The sequence below is a fragment of the Ochotona curzoniae genome, unplaced genomic scaffold (genome assembly GCF_017591425.1).
Source record: "Ochotona curzoniae isolate NIBS_2020 unplaced genomic scaffold, NIBS_Ocur_1.0 contig_3520, whole genome shotgun sequence".
NCBI classification, from domain to species: Eukaryota; Metazoa; Chordata; class Mammalia; order Lagomorpha; family Ochotonidae; genus Ochotona; species Ochotona curzoniae.
In genome coordinates this window covers 19,324,928-19,333,033 of record NW_024465894.1, presented here as the reverse complement: position 1 = coordinate 19,333,033, position 8,106 = coordinate 19,324,928, and positions in this window count along the sequence as shown.

Genomic DNA, 8,106 nt, shown 5'->3' with positions numbered 1-8,106 from the left:
CCAGGAGCGTGAAGGTGGACTCCACGGAGCTAGATTGCTAGTTTCACCATGTTGTCCTCAAAACTGTATCCAGTTTGTCCAAGCTCTGATTTCTCCTTCAGTTGAGTGAGAATAGCTCACGTGGTTCCGGTGAAGGTCCAGGTGGATGGTATGCCCAAAAGATCTGTCACAGTCTAGCAGGTATCTGAGAAAGAATGCTTCCCTGGGGTTTTTCCCTTTCCGACTTTTCTTTCCTTCATGACTGTAGCTTCTGGCATATATACCAGCTAGCTAGAAACAGCAAAGTAGAGATTTTAATGTGGGTCAATGAGCCCTACACCTGCACATCTGGGCTATCAGCTTCATGAGCACTGAGCCATCACTGAGAGACTGTAGTTTGCAGGTAAAGCATTCTTTGGTAATTCAATAAATGTCCCTGAGGGAGACACCTGATCAAACAGTGGAGACACTCTCGCCCTTCCTTCCCCCTGCACTGGGGTGACACTGTGACACTGCAAACACCGTACACAACAGGAACCACACGGCGAATGAGGGTCAGCTTGTCCTCATTACCAACCATTCTTCAAGTTGCTCACGAATTGGATCCTTTCACTCTCTTTTCTAAAGAAGGTTTTTATCTATTTATGTGAAAGAGTGTGAGAGAGAAAGAGAATGAGGGAGAGAGAATCTTTCATCTGCTGGTTGACTCCGCAGATGGCAGCAATGACCAGGTCTCCTACATGGGTGCAGAAGTCCAAGCAGTTGGATCATGTTCTAATGCCTTTTCAGGACTTTAGCTGGGAGCTGGATTGGAAGTGGAGCAGCTGGGACTTGAACCTGCACCACCATGGGAGACCAGTGCTGCAGACAGAGATTTAATTCTATATGACACAGTGCTGGCCCTGAATCTTTTTTCATAAAATCACTGATACAGACAAGGTTTTCCTCACAATAGCATCTCCCAGAAATTGCCATTTTACTGCACATTTGGCAAATCATCACACATTTACTATAATTGACATGTCTTCCAAAATGGACTCATGCATTCGGCTGAGAGTGAGTGGTACGTGCCCTATCAAAACAACCCAGAGAAAAAGAACAATCAAAATAAAAAGAACTAAAAAATTGGGTCACAATTTTATAAAGGATTCCTGAAAGTGGGTTGAGGAAAAGAAGTTAATTCAACATGTCATATTCTTCATCCAATGATACAGATTTACAACTTGGTTATGAATACAGCTGAAAAAAAAAAAGAAAAACCAAACAAGAGAAACCACATCAGAAAAAAAAAGAACAAAAACTAAGAAAAGCACCAAGCTCTCTTCTTGCCTGCCATCCACAGTGTTAACAGGCAAGCACAGAGAATGCGCCTCCTTGTAAGAGTGGACAGCTTTACCACATGTATTGATCCCCAAGAAATAAGGCCGCCTTCCTCCCCTTTCTGGTCACACCAGCAGAGAGCTGGAGTGGAAGCAGAATAGCTGGTTGAAAGATGAATGGGAAAATGTGAATCTGCCTTTCCAAAAACAAATCTTCAAAAAAAAGAAAGAAAGAAGGAAAGAAAAGAGAAAAAAGAAAGAAAGAAAGAAACCCAGGCTTTCTTTACTATATCAGACACTAGCGTTTGAGAGATTATCTGCTATTGTCGTCTATCCACATATTGAACTTCCTGGTCCCCATTGTTTTGATCTGATACCAGGGATAGGGACGACACTTCCGGCAATGCTGGAACTTGAATCATTCAAGTTCTGATACAGGATGCAGTGGTTGCAGGTGGTGGCTTAATTCTATGTGTCACAATACTGGATCCCATCTTTTAAAATTTTAATCTTTTTTCCATTAATAATAAAACAATTGTGTTGATTTTAAAAAAGACAACTGAAGAATACAGAAAAGTGTAATGAAGAAAATTAAGTCACACAGTTATGTCAAAGAACTGCTGCTTGCACACCAAGATCTGTCTTCGCAATCTTCTGTATATTTGATTTACTTTATACACTGATTTTTAAGAATTGTTAGCAAAAAGATTTCTTCCCATTCTAGACTGAGGGAAATGACAGCTATTATTTCCAACACATAGCATGATAGTTTCGTTATCACTTAAAAAACTGAGTAAGTGGAAACCAACAATATGGTGTAATGTGTTGGGTTTCTGCATGAAGCACTGGCATCCCATGTGGGCTCTGGTTCAAATCCTGGCCGCTGCATATCTGATCCAGCTCCCTGCTAATGTGTCTATGGAAGAAGAAAAGGATGTCTCAAGTCCTTGGGCCCCTGAACCCACATGGAAGACCAGAGGAGACTCCTGGCTTCTGTCTTCATCCTTCATTGCAAACTTCATTACAATTTTTGAAGGCATGGATCAGCAGACAGAAATTCCCTCTCTCTCCTATCTTTCAAATAAAAATAAAAAGTAAATCTTAAAAAAATTGATTCAGTGAGGGTTTTAGAGGTGCAAATATTCATGGCTCAATTTAAGGAACCGTAAATATTTTGAATGAGAGACTGTTGCTTTTTACTATAGCTGTTTGAATATGTTGCTCTTTTTAAAAAAAATATTTGTTCAGTTGAAAAGTGGAATTGTAGAGAGTGAAGCAGGGAGGCAGAGAATGAGAGAGCATGTGTACATGCATGTGAAAGCGAGGAAGAAAGAGATCTTCCACCCACTGGTTCCTTCCCCAGTTGGCTGCAATGGTTAGGGACCAGGCTGAAGTCAGGAGCCTGGAACTCCATCTGGGTCTCCCATGTGTGTGGCAGGGGTCCATGTAGCTGAGCTGTCCTCTACTGCTTTCCCAGGTCCGTTTGTAGGGAGCTGGATCGGAAGTGGAGCAATTGGGTGATTGTATGGGATGCTAACATCATAAGTGGCAGCCTTACATCCTGTACCACAGTCCTGCCCAGGTCATGCTGTTCCTTCTTTTCCTGACATATTTTGCAAGCCTCATTGGAACCATCAGAACTATCCCATGCCATACAGGAAATCATCATACCTTTCCCATTTATATTTTTCCTTTTGTTTAAAAGCATTGGAACCATGTCTGCTCCATTCACTTTCTCACTTCCATCTGCCTAGCCTGGGACCTGGCACAGAACAGGTACTTACCAGTGACTTATCTAGCGGCAGAAGTACCAAGTAGGAGCGGGTACATCATTAGGTGGCTTGCCTCAACAAAGGAAAAAAAGTTTTAAGGAAGATTATACTTCTGTTTGCCAAAACATTGGGAAAGAAACGTAAAAAGCAAAGACTGGGAAACACCAGTAGATCTGTTAATAATGACTTCCAGAGACTTCCAAACCACTGAGGGGCCAGGAGACGCAGTGCAGCAGAGACAGCCAACATGCATTTCCATAGAATTATTGGACCTCCATCTCCTAGTGTGAAATAAACACATGGCTTTGTAACATTGCCATTGTTTTCTCTTCACTTCGCCCTCTTTTGCTGGTCAGAGTCATTTGAATTTTCCTTTGGTTTCTAGCAACAATTCTTTGTCATATGAATCATGGCTTTAGACAAAGCTCTGTGTTGACTTTGCCAGCCTGAGATGGAGTGGAAGTCAAACCTTAAATTTTTTCCCCTGTCTCCAATAGGACTCACTTCCACAAGACCAGCCTGGGGGTCCACTGGAGGGGCAGTGTCTAACACAGCCCAGAAGACCAGTGTGGTGACAGTACAAACCTATAGGGACAGTTATTAGGGCCTTTGCCCTTTGAAAAACAATAGCTCCATTTGAGAAACAAAAGAGATGCCATTTTTAGCATTTGGGAAGAGTTTTGCCCATATTTCCAACAGTGAGAATGGTTCCCAAGTCCAGATTAGTCTTACATAGTTACGGTTCCCTTCATACAGAGTTCCTGTTGCTAGCCCTTCAGAGTAGCTCAGCCATCTGCACAGCAGCTCCTGTGCCTGGCAGTGCCACCCCTGGACTCCCTACCACTCCTCAAAGCACCAGAACCTTTGAGCCATGAACACGGCTGCAGTGGAGATTCTGAGATGCAGATTTGAGGGTGAAAGCTTTTTTTTTCTTCTTGGATGGTAGGGCTATATTCTCAAAAGATACACCTGAAAGGGAGAAGAGAAAGTCTGACTGTATAAGTGGAGAAAAACTGAACCATGGGACAGATTCACCACTTCCCGGGGGCAGTGCCAGCTTTGAGGTTCACAGGGTTAAGTGCAAAATAAAAACTCAGGACTTGTCAAAAAGCCAGGGGAAAAATGCTGCTAAAATGACACCATCTTTTCCTTTTCTTCTATGGTCTTTCAAATTTACATGGTTGTTTATTTCCCATGTATTCTGTTTTCAGTCAAGGATTTAAAGCTTGAACTATTTACTTGACTTTACCTCTCATCTTTGTATTCTGAACTTTTAGTTTTAGACACACACGTAAGAACACAAAGCTTCTATGCCGAATCACCAAAATACACACGTCTTTGCTGCTCATGTGCACCCAAGCATTTTGCTTTTGTCACCACAGTGGAAAAGTTGCACAAAGAAGATGGAATTGATTTCATTTGACCCTCTAATTGAAAAATGTTACAATTTGCCTCGACTTACTGATAAGCAAGGAAGAATTGGAAGGAGAAGCAGCTCTCTGAATCTGGCTGGCAAATAGCATAATTCCCAAAATGACAGGGGATGGCAGGGTGCCTTGGTTAGTCATATTTCTTAGAATGCTATTTCTTCTTTTGTGTTTGGAGCTGGTTCTGGCTTGGATGTAAAGTGGTGCTTCTCGAAGTTTCTGGCACTCATGCTTACTCAGCTGCAGATGCACTATCTAATGTTAACATGGCCTGAGTTTCTATGAGTGGCTACAGTGAGTGGTCCTTTGGCATTTTTCACTCACTGGGCACTGCATGCCAGCTCGTTTGCTCACAGGTATGCTCCATTGTCTCACTGCATTTCTCTTACAAGACACATATGCAGAATTAAGCTTGTTAAGAACTTCAGGGTGGTGGCAGCCAGGGATGGGACAATGGGTGAGGGTCCTTCCTTGTGTGGGACCTGTGTGATTGCTCACTTTGTTGTCCTTGAAGTCAGCTTAATTTGGGGAACTGTGGAGTCTGGATGGCCCTTTATAGCTTTTCCAGTTAAATAACAGGTATAAACAAGATTGCAAGATTTAGGCAACAAGGGGCCTAGGCACATGTATCAACAATCTGAATCTAATTTTGTTTACTTGAAAGAACAGCATGTTCCCAGAGAGTTTATGTTGCAGCTCCTGTTCAGAAGCCACCACAGACAGTGGAAGCTGCAAAAAAAAAAAAAAAAAAAAAAAACTTGAGTCAGAATTTTCTATGTGCAATCTGCGAAGATATGCGTAACTTGAATAGGAAAGAACTCACATCTTCAACATTGCCCTATCTCTTGCTGTAGAAACCCTGGGAAACTGCTTCGCAGGGACAAAGTTTCTTTGGGGAACTATGCTTTGCCTCAGTCTCCTTTACTTGTCACAAGTAAATCAGGCTTTCCTTTAAGCTTTTCCTTTGAGGCTGATTATGTGCTAAAACCCCAAGTGAATGGACTTGTGTACCTGGTCAACCCACTGTTGTTCTAAGCCAGCCCCTAGGAAGAGATAATGCTTTGAATAACACAGTTCTCTAGTCTGAGGCATTTAGAATGTGGTATGCAGTTGTAGTTAGCTGTCAGTTGTTTGTCTTTCTTAGGGACGGGATGGATTCCTGGACTCAGAATTTGGAAGGTCAGCCCTTTACCTCAACAATCACAAACTGAATATCCAGGCTGGCCAGTCAGTGCAGGAGGATTTTTAAAATTTTAATTAATAGATTCATTAATTACAGAGGTGTAGAGAGAAAGAGTGTTCTCACTCAACAGTTGACTCCTGAAGTAGCCGACATGGCCAAAGTTGAGTCAAGTGCGACCCTGGGAACTGAGAACTCAACCTTGGCCTCCCATATGAGCAGTAGGAACCTAGTTACTTGAGTCATCACTAGTGCTCCTTCCTGTCTGTGTAAGCAGGAAGCTAGAGTCAGGAGCCAGAACCAGGCCTCAAATTCAGGCACTGCGATGCGGGGATTACAGGCTTCTTGGCTCTGTTGCTAAGTGTCCACTCCAGCACAGGGCAGCTTGAAAAGGAACAGCTTTCTGTTTTTAAAAGGCTCCCTTAAAAAAACATCCAGGAATGGACTCAGTCCTATGATCTGGATATTCTTATCACAAGTTATCTTCCCAGGTTATATACTCACCTGGATTTGATCCTTGTCTGAAATTTTTGCCATACAAAACCAAGAACACACGTACCCGATGCTTTGTTTTCAGTAAGTGTGATGTTTGGATTCTCATTTACAGCAACACCTAACTTTCACTCAATAGTTAGTGAGTTATCAAGGCTTTATTTATTTATTTATACCAATATAAGCCTGTAGGAAGAATCTCTGAGTTCATGGAGTTTCTGACTCAGCACGGGAAAAACAGACAATGACGACACAATCCACATAGAAACACATAATTATACTGGATGTGTACTAGGAAGAAAAGGTCAGGAAAGTACTCAGGATAAAGACAATCTTTGGGAAGTTTTCCAGGTTGGGGAAACCCACCTTCTCCATGAAGGGAACATGCCTCTCAAGGAAGCAAAGAGGGAGGGATTCAACATGGGAAGGTTCCTGCCAGGGTTCTCACACTGGTCCTCTGTGCAAAGCAGGATGGTGACATGTGGGAGAAACCTGGAATCCTGAGTGACAGTTCATTGGTCAAGTTCAGGTGTCAAAGTGGGACTGCCCCAAGGCTGCCTTGCTGGCGAAACAGAAATATGATCGGCCCAGGGCTGTCAGGTGGGTTGTTCAGGAACCGAGCATAACAGAGTGTGGGTGTAACCTGTCGTACATGTGTGATCTCTCACAAGTGGGTAACCTCTAGCACACATGTGACTCTAGTACGCCCAAATCTGCTTGACTCCTCTTTGGATTTTAGATCCATTTTGCCCTTCAGGGCCAAACTTGAAGGCTCAATCTTCCTCAGGGGCTACAAAGGTAGCCAGTATAGCTCTTCTTTAATGATTATCATCTTGTAAACCTTAGTCTCCTCACTTGTAAAACTAATTTCTAGGGCTGCTGTGGTGATTAAAAGCTCAGATTGGTTTGGGTTTCCCTAGTACTAGACTTTGAGACAAGATTTCAGGTTGGCTTGGGAGGAGATTCCAGGAAATGCTAGGGAGAGAGAGAGAGAGAGAGAGAGAGAGAGCAAGTGAGCGCTGTATAGGGAGACTCAATCCCATTGGATTCCTTTGCTAACTGTTACAGAGGGGAATTGAATAGTGCAGTGTCTCCAAAAGTGGGTGAAGAACTACCGTGTGTACCTCCCCACAGCTCCTGTCGTTGGCTGAAGGCTGTCCTCCCTGCTCAGTGACTATTGATTGAATAGATTCTGCCTGTCATGCTCGAGCAGCCTGAAAAAGATTTTTGTAAAATGTTAGGGCTTCCGGTAAAGGGCATGGGCATTCATGGGAACATCAGAATCACAGGAGCATGGACGGAGCCTGAGTAGTCAGCAACGCTACAAGCAACCATTGTCTGTGAAGATGATCCGCTGATTAGCAGGTATTCCATAAATGGTGCAAGCATTCTGTGTTTGTATGTGTCAGTCATGTTTGCGCGCGCACACACACACACACACACACACACACACATACCTGTTTCACAATCCATATTTGAGTTTCCTGAAAATTCATCTGCACTCAGCATTGCTCCTTTCTATAGCAGGAGCTCACTGGTGTGACTACAGGAGTCCTCTCTTCTGTTGCTTTTGTTATTTTCAAAGCCAACTCTATTGAGACATTTTCCATTTTTATGACTTGACTAACATCCAGCAAGTTAACTACTTTATCTTGACAGCACTCAGCTTGGAAAAGATAACTGGGGGAAAATAAACCTAGGGGAAAAAAAATCACATCAACTTAGTGTTTCAGGAAATGGCAAAACCTATCTCATGGTGTGTTGGCAAATGTTATGCTACATTTTGAAGGTGAATTTTCTCAAGGCTTTAAAAGTCTTGACAGCAGAGACAAGCCATGTCGCTCACACTCAGAATCTTCTTTACAGCAATCATCGAGAAGGACTCAAGAGGGACAGCCACATCCCGAGTTGTAAGCCACGTCTCCTTTCCCATCCTG